This window comes from Astatotilapia calliptera, chromosome 12, assembly GCF_964374335.1.
Source record: "Astatotilapia calliptera chromosome 12, fAstCal68.1, whole genome shotgun sequence".
In the NCBI taxonomy this organism is placed as follows: Eukaryota; Metazoa; Chordata; class Actinopteri; order Cichliformes; family Cichlidae; genus Astatotilapia; species Astatotilapia calliptera.
In genome coordinates this window covers 24,876,378-24,888,754 of record NC_137433.1, presented here as the reverse complement: position 1 = coordinate 24,888,754, position 12,377 = coordinate 24,876,378, and the positions used below count along the sequence as shown (strand labels likewise).

General features: G+C 39.1%; 1 protein-coding gene across 2 annotated transcripts in view; it reads right to left on the bottom strand.

Annotated features, from left to right (window-relative positions):
- The window catches only part of grid2 (glutamate receptor, ionotropic, delta 2), a 548,182-nt gene that overhangs the window by 117,911 nt on the left and 417,894 nt on the right, over positions 1-12,377 (bottom strand). The gene's annotated exons all lie outside the window — the stretch shown is intronic.

Genomic DNA, 12,377 nt, shown 5'->3' with positions numbered 1-12,377 from the left:
AGAGAGAGATTTGATTTTGGACTTTCTAATGCAGTGTAATAATGGACTCTTGGTGTAGGCTACTCTTAGCTATTAGTAGTTTATCTGCTTCACCTTCAGCAGCAGAAATACTATAGGGCTTTCCTCCATGATCATACGTGGCTCCCTCTTTTCATTTTTGTTTCTTTTTTCCCTGTGTTAACTGGATTTCACCTGCCCAGGAGTAGGTGTTCTGCTTTCAGCATCTGTTGTGCTATAATCTTCCCTCTGTTGACTCCACTATGCAGTCATATGTTTGCCATTGCTATAAAGAGAGGGCAGCCAGACATGCGCACAGTCAAACCGAAGAGCAGTTCCACTACTCCTGTCTCCCTCCCTCTCCTCAAGTGACCCCTCTCTTACCACCACCCGAACCTCCGTTTCTCCCTTGCTAATGAGCAACATGCATGTCAGTCTACGAACAGCTTGCACACCAAGCCTTCCTTCTGTCCTCTCCCCTCCCTCGGCCATATTTGTGCTTGCTGGTTGACATGTTTTAACGAACCAACTAAAAGTCCAAGGTTCTCTCCCCACTCCATGCTCTCTACCAGTTCAGTGGCAGTCAGAGAAGCACCAGCTTGTTGCAGCAAGCAGTCCACTTGCACTAGTATGAAAACTCTGCACCACCAACTGCCTTCTCTCCACCTTATAGCGTGCAGGCTCATCCATCGGCCTCGAAAGCAGTTCCAAGCATAGCTCTAATCTATTCTATTCACTGCCTTGATTTATTTGGACAGTTTTATTCAAAAATATTCCTGCGATGAAACTATTAAAAAAACAAAACAAAACACTAATGCCTCATTATAATCATTCTTTGATCATGACAGTCCTACACTCCTGGTGGTGGTAATAGTAACAGTAGGGCTGATTCACAGTAAGTAAAGATTTTACATCCAAATTTTTTTTGCTTTTAACATCTAATGCACCATTTAAGGAATATCTTCTCAGTTCAGCTCTATCCAGCTGTGCATCTGTTTGTGGGAACAGAAGCCCAGTATGGGCACATTACTCTTTATTTCCACAGTATGTTTTGTAATTATTCAAAAAGTGCTTAAAGAGTGTTTAATTAGTAACATGAAATAATAACATTACTGAAGTTTACACCTGACCGAAGCTACAAAACTTATAAAAATACAGCTTATTTTGATAATTACTTTTTAAAATTTTGATTTCTTAATCACCCATGCTGAATTAAAGAGGTATTAAAAAGAGCAGCAAGATCAAATGAAATAAGTAAATGAACTCTACAATAATGAATTTACTTAAACAACAATATGTGCACTTTAATGCACAATAAGCCCGCCCTCTCCGTCTTTCTCTCAGCTAACACAGGGTGCTTGTCTCACCACTTACACTAGGTCTGCAACACCAGCTGCCCATTCTCTACCTCATAGTCTGTGTGCTCATCCACTCTAGCATGAAAACTACTTCCAAGTGTACAGGAATTCTCGTCTCCTCTCTTCCCTTCTTTCACTTACTTGTGTTATTTTATTTTGCTGTTTGGTGTTATTAAAATAAAATTATAAAATATAGCAAAGCATGCCGCATTCCAATCATTGTGTCTTTGAACACAAAAACTGCAACCTGAATGGCAATTAAAATCAAAAAGCCACTTTACTCTGTCCTGCCCTTCCACCAATTTCCTAAACAGAATTGAATTTGAGGGACACAATTAAAAGAACAAAAGCTATACTGATGGCAAATTGTTGATTAAGTGTGTCATGTAAAAGCTAATAATGTAAAAATAAACACATTTTTTTCTAAAGAGATTTTTTTTCCAGCATAGTTGAATTCATAAGGTCTTCAGTCAACAGAACAACATTAGTGGAGACTTTCTTGTTTTCCTTGTTGTGATAACGTTTGTCAAAAGAGAGGTTGTCAAAGGAGCTTGCAAAGAAAAGCGTCTGGACTTCTTTAAGTTGCTTGAAGACGTTTCACCTCTCATCCGAGAAGCTTCTTCAGTTCTAAGGTCAAATGGTGGGGAGTCCCAGATTTAAACCTAGTGGGAGTAACCCCCCACAGAGGGACAAAGGGACCCCCTGATGATCCTCTATTCGCCTGAGCCAAGGTGTGAAAATGGGTGTGGGTCCCAATCAGCCAGGGTTTCGGGTAAGCTCATTGTGAAACCTGGCCCCACCTTATCATGCGAATTCCTGAGGTCAGATGGCCCAGGATGTGAGTGGGCGTTAAGGCGTCTGGGGAGGGAACTCAAAACTGGATTATAGATGGCAGACAGTTGGTGTCGTAAACCTTTTTTGGGGGGATACTCCCACTAGGTTTAAATCTGGGACTCCCCACCATTTGACCTTAGAACTGAAGAAGCTTCTCGGATGAGAAGTGAAACGTCTTCAAGCAACTTAAAGAAGTCCAGACGCTTTTCTTTGCAAGCTCCTTTGACTACGATGACCTGGATGACTGAGAACCTTCACAGACAAAAGAGAGGTTATAGCAATGCCCAGCAATTGCCTCTTGACCCCCTTCTTCTCTCCTGAGGAAAAACAAAATTCCATTGCTTACCGATATTATTTACATAACAGCAAAGCTTAGTCTTTATTTGTACATTCATATTACACATTGTATGCCTTTAACTAAATGGTCACAGCAAGTCAAATCAAAAATTCAATAGAGAATTCATATAGAATGTGATCTATATTGCAAGATATTTAAGTAATAATAATAATAATAATGGATACTTTATTGATCCCCATGGGGAAATTACTTGTTTTTCTCTGCATTTGACCCATTCACTCTGTGAAGCAGTGGGCAGCCCACTAAGCAGGCGCCCGGGGAGCAGTGTGTAGGGACGGTACCTTGCTCAGGGGTACCTCAGGGTAGCCGTTAAGTGGATTCGAACCGCCGACCTTCCGATCATGGGGCGACCACTTTACCTACTGAGCTATCCCTGACTTTGATTGTGGCATAGTTGTTGGTGCCAGACAGGTTGCTCTGAGTGTTTCAGTAAATGCTGATCTACTGGGGTTTCCCCACACAACCATCTCTGTGGTTTGGAGCGATCCAAAAAACGAAGAAAATATCCAGTGCAGTGAATGGCAGGAGAACATGCCCTGTTGACATCAGCGGTTAAAGGAGAATGGCTAAACTACTTTAAACTGATAAAAAGGCCAAGGTAAGTCACATAACCACTTGTTACAACCAAGGTATGCAGAAAAGCAAGCTCAAAAGGTCAAACTTCAAAGCAGATTAGCTCTAGAAGCAGAAGAGCACACCGGGTGCCTTCCTTCATACTTCAGTAGAATTCACACAGACTAACCAAAACTGGATAACAGAAGATGAGCTGGACTGATGAGCCTCAATTTTTGCTGCAACATTCAGATAGTAGGTTCAGAATTCGCCCTAAACACGAAAGCATGGATACATCCTGCTTCATATCATCCCACTGGTGGTGGTATAACATTTTGGGGGATATTCTGTTTAAACCATGTGGCCTCTTAGTACCAACTGAGGAGATTGTTGCTGATTATGTCCACAAAACATCACAAACTAACAGCTACCTGCCTTGGAAGACATCTCAACCTCCTGCTGTTGGAAGAAAAACAACAACAACAGTATACTGGAAGGCTCATCATCTCTTTGAATCATTACCCACAGGAAAACGTTACCAGTCCATTAAAACATGCACCAAAAAATTCATCAACAGTTATACCCTAAAGCCATTACCATCCTGAACAATGGACTGAAGTACACCCCTATATACAAAACGTACAGCAATTACAATAACAGGAGTAAATCACAATGTGGACTTTATGAATGCATACAGTGGCAATGAATGTGCTGCATAGTGGAAATACTGGGAAATTGTGATGTTTGTTATGTGTGCGAAATGAACTGTTTATATTTATAGCTTAACTCAGCGGTCTCCAATCTTTTTTGCGCCACGGACCGGTTTATGCCCAACAATATTTTTCACGGACTGGCCTTTAATGTGTCGCGGATAAATACAATAAAATAAAACTAGTACCGGTACCGAAAAAAAGAAGATTTATTCATAACACACGTGAAAAGACCCAGGAAAACCGAGTTAACGATCAAAACGATAACAAAATAATGCTGAAAACCGATAAAAACCCTGAAAACCATACATTTCACACTTGAGCCTAAACTCTCGCGGCCCGGTACCAAACGACTCACGGACTGGTTCCGGTCCGAGGCCCAGGGGTTGGGGACCGCTGGCTTAACTGATATTTCATTCTTATTTTTAATAAGGCGATCGTGGCTCAAGAGTTGGGAGTTCGCCTTGTAATCGGAAGGTTGCCGGTTCGACCCCCGGCTTGGACAGTCTCCGGTCGTTGTGTCCTTGGGCAAGACACTTCACCCGTTGCCTACTGGTGGTGGTCAGAGGGCCCGGTGGCGCCAGTGTCTGGCAGCCTCGCCTCTGTCAGTGCGCCCCAGGGTGGCTGTGGCTACAATGTAGCTTGCCATCACCAATGTGTGAATGTGTACGTGAATGGGTGGATGACTGGATATGTAAAGTGCTTTGGGGTCCTTAGGGACTAGTAAAGCACTATATAAATACAGGCCATTTACCATTTTTATATTCATTGAGTACAATCCTTGAGTGCAACTTCATTCCATTGTATATTTCCTTAAAATGACAGTAAAGAATCTTGATTGTTGAATTTTATGACCACATACCCGTATACTTACGGCTGCTTCCAGCAGTATAACACAAAATTTCACAACCCTCAATTCATCTCAGACTTGTTACTTGAGCAATGACAATCACTTCACCGTACTAGATGATTTCACTAGGCCCTTCTGGACCTTTTTAAAAATTCTGAAAACCACTGTAGAAATAGTACTCTATTTTATGTGGTTGTACTGCAGAAACAGAGGATGATTGCAGCCTTTAGAATAGCATTTTAAGGGTGTGTTGTTTTTTTTTGGTTCCTCCTTTAGGGTAGGTACTCTGGCTGTACGAGACGAACCATATGACGTAAGTGTGAGGTGATTCATCCAGATGGAAGTGAATGTTGACTAGCTGAAGGCACCACAACCACCATTTCAAACAAACTAGTGTACATAGGTACACATTAGGTTTGAAAAAACATGAAATGCCAAACGGGACAGGCAAAAAAAAGAAAAAAAAAAAAGAAATAATAACATTACTGAAGTTTACACCTGACCGAAGCTATAAAACTTATAAAGATACAGTTTATTTTAATAATTACTTTTTAAAATTTTGATTTCTTAATCACCCATGCTGAATTAAAGAGGTATTAAAAAGAGAAGCAAGATCAAATGAAATAGATCTGGGTTTATCCAACTGTGAAAATACAGAGGAGTTCTGATCTATCTATACAAATCCACAGTGGACTATCATGTGAATTCAGCATTCTAGTATCTAAGCAACCCCCCCCCCCCCCCCTTTTTTTGGGGGGGGGTTCTAAACAAATCAAAAAAGTGTTCGAGAAGAGACAGAAAATTAACTTATGAGTGTTCATAACCTCTTTATATACAGACATGTGAAATTTGCATAAAATCAAAAAAGGAAAAAGGCAGGGGGCAAAAATATATTCTTTGTTTTATTGCTTATTTTATTTTGTAGCAATTGGGGTTATTCATAGTGGGAGTACTTCATGTTCATGACTTGAAGTACAACATTTGACTATAGATTTTATTCTCTTTCTTATATACATGCTAACATATACACATGTTCACACACCTACGAATCCACACTTGCATTCACACACAAACACACACACAAATACACTGAGCAGTCTCTGATCAATATAACGATGACAACAACAAGTCCTGTTCTGATTTCCCAGATGAGCCACAAGCTGTTTTATGACTTACTTGAATTGTTGGGAAGACGCGTGTCTGTGTGTGTGCAGTGCGGGTTAGATTGGGTTCTGGTATGTATATATAATTGAAACTTCCTTACTTAATGTGCTTTTAAATACCAAACTTTAAATTAATATGTAACTTAATAATTAAACTGCGCTATCATTTAATTCAGTGTCCGTCTCTTTTTAATTGAATAAAGAAGAAAACGTTTCATCACTTATTGCCTAAAAAGATGAGCGCAATTGGAGTTCTTGGAAAATGCTTTTTAAATCAATTAACCTTTGTGTTTGAGATATGTCTGGCAAATGAGAAAAAATGTGTTTGTCTAAAACAAAGCTATATAAAAGTCTATGATTAACACTACAGGAAAAAAATAATGCTAATTATTGATAAGGTGATACATAATTTGTGCATTTACCTCTGTATATGTTTATGGTGTTTGTCTTTTCTGTTCTCTTGAAACGTGAGAAAAAGACAAAGAGACAAAAAGGCAGACAGAAAAAAATGGAAAGTAGAGCAGAGATAAGTAAAGGAGGAGATGCTGTTAAAAAATGGGGAAAGTGATTTAAAAAATGTTCTTCACCCTGAAAATACTCTTGGTGAATAATGGGAGATACAACAGAAGGAAGAGTGGGAGAAGGGTGAGACTCCACTTGGGAATACAGGTTTGATCTAATAGAGTTTACACGCAAGGTTCCCCAAAAGTCTTAACAGAAGTAAAAATTCTCAAATCTAGTTATCTTCCACTATTTCCACCGTGTCTGCCTGGTAAGTGCAGGTAGGTAGGCATGCAAATAACTCTATTTACTTGCTTTTTGCTTTGCAATCATCACAGATGAAAAGAAAAAAAATGCTAAGGCTTACAGTAAGTAGTTATATGTGTTTAACACAACTTCACTTACATGTAGCTAAAGAAACACAGCTATACAGCATGCGCACACACACACACACACACACACACACACACACACACACACACACACACACACACACACACACACACACACACACACACACACACACACACCAGTGCCAACATATACAGTTGTGTGGAAAAATATTCGGTCCTTCCTGGTTTTCTATTTTTTTGCATATTTCTCACAAATGCATATTTCAGATATATAACAAGTTTTAATGTTAGACAAAGAATACCTTAGTAAGCAGAAAATTCAGCTTTAAAATGATGATTTGATGAGCTTTTGTGTTCTTTTGGCCAGGAGTGGTTTTCACTTTGGAACTCTACCATGGACGCCATTGTTGCCCAGTCTCTTTCTTATTGCTATCATGATCTGACCTTAACTGAAGCAAGTGGGGCCTGCAGTTATCTAGATGTTATTATGGCTTCTTTTGTTACTTCCAGGACGAGTTGTCAACGTTCACTTGGAGTAATTTGGCCAGAAACTCCTCGAAAGGTTCATGACTGTTCCAAATTTTTACCATTTGTGGATAATGATTTTTGGCCAGGGAGCTTTGGATGTTTTTTTCCCTTTAATAAATCAAATTATCTTTTACAAAACGGCATTTTGTATTTACTTGAGTAGTCTTTGTCTAATATTAAAATTTGTTTGATGATAATGAAATACGTAAATGGGACAAATATGCAAAAGACTAAGGAATCAGAAATTTTCACTGCACTCTAAGCACACAGAAGCTATCAAAGTGCAGCTAAAGATGTAAAGCCATGGGGACTCTTAATGTTGATGATGAGAGAGAGAGAGATGAGATAGCCTTTATTTGTCAGTTGCAGGTCTTTTGCCCACAACCGAGATGACAGACCTTGCCGACCGTACATACAATACACAAACATCACATTGGGGAGACAGGTCAGGCTAGGTAGCGAGGAAAAAAACATCGAAATGTGTAACACAAAAGGATAGTACAGGAATGCACAGATCAGGGAGTTTTTGTTCGGCTCCAGCCTTGAGCCCACAGCTGGCGCCGAAGGGGTAGCCGGATTATGATGGTAATTTGTCTTTTGCAACAACTCATGAGAATTTCAAAGCTGTTCTTTAACACTCCGACACTGGTCTCTCAGTCTCCCGTTGGAGAACCGCGAGCTTCCCCAGGATGGTATCAAACTTGGGTTCCGTGGTGTTGTCATTCTTTTGCTCAGAGAGCCGATTCTGAGAACTCACGGCTGCAGTGAGCTGTAATCCAACTTTCACTCAAAGGTGTTATTCTGAGCAGGCCTCTCCTTGATGTAACCCAATATACGCTCAGAGGTGTTATTCTGAGTATTCACGGCAGCTGTAAGCGTCTCCAAGATCTTAACCATGCTGCTCTCAATGAGCCCGTTTTGAGAAGTTGCGCCTCGTCCCACCGTTTCAATCCCAGCGGGCGGCCTTGGGGGGGGTTTGAACAGCCGGTTCCGCTTTCTTAATTCTCCGATAAGCCAGGGCCAAGCCAGCTCCGATCAGCAAGAACCCTGTTATCATGGTTCCGAATAGGTAGATATCTTCAGCGTCCTCGATCGACAGTCCCGCCAGGCACACGACCCTCCATTCCTGCCACCCATCCATCGTGTATCCGGCAGGGACAGTCCCTCCAGGGCACTCGGGCTCTCCTGAGCCCAGACTTCTCGTTGACAAAAGGATGTCAATAGCATTCAGAGACCAGTTGATCAAATCCATAATTTTCTTTAGGTTTTAGAAACAGACTGTGAGAGAGTGTTCCAGGGAAAGTAATACAAGAAAACACGAGACTAGACAAGGACATAAGCAGGGAAGATAAGGGAGAGGAGAAAAAGTGTGTCCGCCTCCTCCGAGAGCCAAAAAGGATGTCTTCAGTATAGCGGGAACATTTAAGCCATTAAATACCACAGGGGTTTAAATAATACATGTGCATACATCTGCAGTTAGAAATTATGCATGTACATATACAATCATGATAACATGAAATCTGAAATCTTACTTTGAGAACATCAGAAAGGCAACATGCACAATGTTATTTCATTTTTGTGTAGCTTTTCTTCTGATTCCACTGACTGTATCTTACGTAAGCAATGAATAATATTACTTTTTTTTTTGCTCGTTCTGTGTAGAGCTCATGCACAATCTTTTGGTAGCTGAATTTCTGTTATATAAGAGAGTAACATTTTTATTGTTTTGAGAACCTTTTACATCTCACAGTTTGTACAGGAACATATCCTAGTGCTTATTCTGTAATACGTTATTGCGTGCTTTATTTGCTCTACACTTTCATGGCCCTTCATCATAACACTCTTATGTATTGTCTTATGTAATTTCTTATTATTTGCTTCATTTTCTACAGACAAACTGCAGGTAAGTGTTTTCAGTAACCCCTATTGTAAATGTTTATGTAAATATTTAAGTTGTTTAATTATTCATCTTCTTCGTTTACTTCTTAACACAGCAAGGTAAGAATGTTGACAAAAATGTATTTTTTACATCTTATGTCAAGCTACGCTAGAGTAGATATAGTCCTTTTTTCATAGGTACAAAAAACTAATTCTACCTAGTAATTCAGTCAATATGATATCTGCAGCACTCAGACAGCTAGACTAACCTGTGCCAGTCTAACCACCTAGCTGGTCCCTCAACAGATCTCTGTGTGTTTGTCTGTGTGTGTTTGTTTGCATTATAAGGTGAGATCCTGATAATGGATCTCACCATACTATTAAGGTCCAAAAGCTTTGGAGGGACCTTGTAGATTTCAATGACTATTTGAGGGTTAAGGCATGTTTTAGCATTAAGGGCTACATGGACGTTTATTCAGTTGTAATGGTTAAAGTTAGGATAAGAGCTGCATGTGTCTATCGCATGTGGATACAGTTAAAGTTAGTTTTACAGCCATTCTGGTACACTTAGCACCCTTCACTTCTCAGCTGTCCAACACTCACTTACTCTAACTTTCATACAATACACTCACACACACAAAAACACATTCAGTCCTGTCACCCATCACTCTGATTCTTACTGTTCACTGAGGGCCTGTCTCAGAGTCTGGTATGTCCAAAAGCAGTTATTTTGTTGCATTAGCACATCTCTTGACCTCTCCTGTAAACTGATATTTACCTAGCAGAAAAAGACAACAGGCACAGAAAACACAGAGCAGAGGTACAGAGCCTCAAGCAGGAAAGGAAATAATAAAATATTAAATCACAAAAAAAGAAAAAGGTTAGAATGATATAGGAAATGCAAATCATTTCAACCCTGTATTTAATTCTAAGTGTAGCATTATAGAAATTTTGAAAATGAAATGAAAGATTTTTGCAAATAAAAATAAACGCTTTCTACTTTTTTATTAGCCACATGTTTAAAAGATTATTTTTTACACTGGTATAAAGGGATTTCAACAATTAAAGAATAACCAAACTGAAAGATATAAGTAATCAAGAAATTGGGAATTTATATTCCACATAATCTTATAACACAGGACAAGGCTGACAACCAATATTAAATAGCTGCACAGTCTATGGAAGCAGAATAGCCTTTAAACTACATAGGATTCTTGATGGGAAATCATTACTTCAGGAATCAGGAATGCTTCTGAAAGCAACTCTCAGCAGACATAGTTCATCACTGCTCAGCAAATGACAGTTAAAACTCTGCTATGAAAAGAAAAAAAAAACATAAATCATTAAGATCCAGAAGAGCTGTTGCCTTTCCTCGCTTGATTTCATTAATGATAGATAGAAAAAGCAAATTGTCCATGCTAATATGAGAGGGCCTTAGTGTACAGGGAAGCAGGCCAAAACTAAATGAAGCTGTGTGTATTTTAAGAGCAATGCTCTATAGTAAAATAAACCAAGGTGAATCCACTTGTTTTCAGTAAACTAATGCAAAAGTAATTTTCAACCGCATTTCGTGGAAGAATCTAGCCCTTAAACCGCTCTGCTTACACTCTGGACCTATTAACCAAAAACGTTCCAAAGTATGAAACAAAACTTTTAAAACAAGTAGGCCTTGTAGGTAAATACAATGATTTTCTCTATTTCATCACACAAGCTATTATAAGCAGGCTGCTTTTTTAAGAAATAAGAAAACTTAAAGACTAAACTTAATACATTTTAGTTGTTGTTTTGCAGGTACTGTAAGTTCAATATTAAAAACTGGTGATTTAGCTGAATGCTGAAAGGCATTATGCCTATACATGTCCTTGCACAATGTGAATAGAGGCCATGGGGAAATAGGCAAACAATAGCAATAATCAGTAGAAAAATTAGGTAAACATACTGAGGAGCAGAAAGGTAATCCTCTAGTGAGCTCACTATGATAGTGAAGGGACGTTGTGGAACTTAATGCAGTGGAGAACAGTGTAGACACTAAGCTTGTGTAGTCATTGTGTGCCTATACCGCAATGTATAATTGTCACAGCATTGTCTTACTTTAAGGCGCATGTTTATCCAAAGCTATTTAAATATCATATATGTTTATATGTAAATGATGAATGGGTGAATGTCACACTTGTGTATTTGTGATCCACAGAAGCATGCAGTGCTAGGCAGATTCTGGGTGCTGTAATCCGAGGTTTACAAGCTGTAATGCTGCTGAAAGCCTACAGGCCCAGCTGGCAGACAGAAAGAGAGGGAGAATAAAAGAGAGAGACAAGAAAGGACATTGTAGGTAAGACAAAAAATGAGTCGCTAAAGAAAGGACAGTCATATGAATCACAAATTAAACATATAGAGCGAGGAAGAAAGTTTTAGATAGAGAGTGGAGAGAAACATGGAGAGACAGAAAAATACAAGCAGCAAGATACACTGAAGAAGTTTAGAACTAGACCAATCTACTCATATATAAACTATAATGTGTTAAGGATAGGCAGATGAACAGCTAAATACATTTCACAGAGAAGAAGAAAAAAAGAGTCTGAACTTTTCATCGAAACTCTTTTGTTAGTCAAGTTTCATTCTAAATAGTATTTACTTATAGGCTTTGTAAACATTGTTTTCACAGATTTGATCAGTTATGACCATTTTTATTAGCATGTTTTTTTCTTTGAAATTACAGTTACATGTTTACATAAACAGCAAACAGCTGTGTAGACACAGGAAGTCACTGAATTGTTGCTCGTGGCTTTGACACTGACTGTAGTGCACATTCTGGGCTCGAGTAGTTTAGCTGATCCTCTAATGTATTAACTACTTTGAAATATGTCAATCACCAGTATGTTGTGGTCTCATTGGTTTTGGTTTCATTTTCTGCCCTTAGAGTTGAGGGAACTCTCTTAGGCTTTTTTTCAATTTCTTTAGTATTCAGTATTCATGAATAGTCCTGCAGGCTTTTACAAGGATGTCTAAAAGCTCTTCTTTTGGATGAAAGCTGACTTCTGCACTGCTTTCTGATGGTTTTTTTTTATTACACACACTGTGGCACAGTACGGTAACAGGTAGTTTTTACATACATTCACACTGAAGATTACAGATAGTCTGACCAAGGGAATGGTGTGGACAGTCACACCTTATCTAATTGAGGTACTCTAAGTTCTTAAAGGACTGTATTGTAAACAAAAAAGAATGTGTGGCATGGAATAAAATGAAAGGAGGTGCATTGAAATGAAATGAGAGAGAACAGCCTGACAAGAGTTAG